Source organism: Schistocerca serialis, chromosome 9 (assembly GCF_023864345.2).
Source record: "Schistocerca serialis cubense isolate TAMUIC-IGC-003099 chromosome 9, iqSchSeri2.2, whole genome shotgun sequence".
Classification (NCBI taxonomy): domain Eukaryota; kingdom Metazoa; phylum Arthropoda; class Insecta; order Orthoptera; family Acrididae; genus Schistocerca; species Schistocerca serialis.
The window spans coordinates 410,823,768-410,824,423 of NC_064646.1; the positions used below are offsets into that span (position 1 = coordinate 410,823,768).

Consider the following 656-nt stretch of genomic DNA (forward strand, 5'->3'; position numbering starts at 1 on the left):
CTCCCGAACAGGCCATGAAGTCCCAACGGCACCGATCGGCCGCCGTGTCATCCTCAGCGCACAGGCGTCACTGGATGCAGATATGGAGCGGCATGTGGTCAGCACACCGCTCTCCTGGCCGTGTGTCAATTTCTGAAACCGGAGCCGCTACTTCTCAGTCAAGTAGCTTCTCAGTTTGCCTCACAAGGGCTGAGTGCACCCCGCTTGCTAACAGCGCTCGGCAGACCGGATGGTCACCCATCCAAGTTCTAGCCCTGCCCGACAGCGCTGAACTTCGGTGGTCTGACGGGAACCGGTGTTACCACTGCGGCAAGGCCGTTGGCAAGCGTCCTGCATTACTGCTGAATATTCTGAGTCCGGTCTTATTGGCATCTGACCTACAAGAATTATACATTACTTTCAGCGTTGTTGACAGACATTCTTTAGCTCCTATGTACAGAATTCGAATAGTCCTGCAACATTTCGCGAAAGAAAGCAATCTTACTATCGGAAATTTTAATGTTGTAAAAGAAAATTATTTGGCAATTTGCGAAAAAAAAATAAGGGCACAATTCCGGAAAACTCACACAGATCTCTACAGAAAACCTGTAAGTAGGCTGTTTATGTTTTCTTATTGGCAACGTTACGTAGCGCTCTGTATGAAAATCACTGGCTGT

At 48.8% G+C, this 656-nt stretch overlaps 1 pseudogene; it reads right to left on the reverse strand.

The window, feature by feature from the left end:
* Positions 1–205: 205 nt before the first annotated feature.
* Positions 206–323, reverse strand: LOC126420147 (5S ribosomal RNA; annotated as a pseudogene).
* Between the last annotated feature and the right edge of the window lie 333 nt (positions 324–656).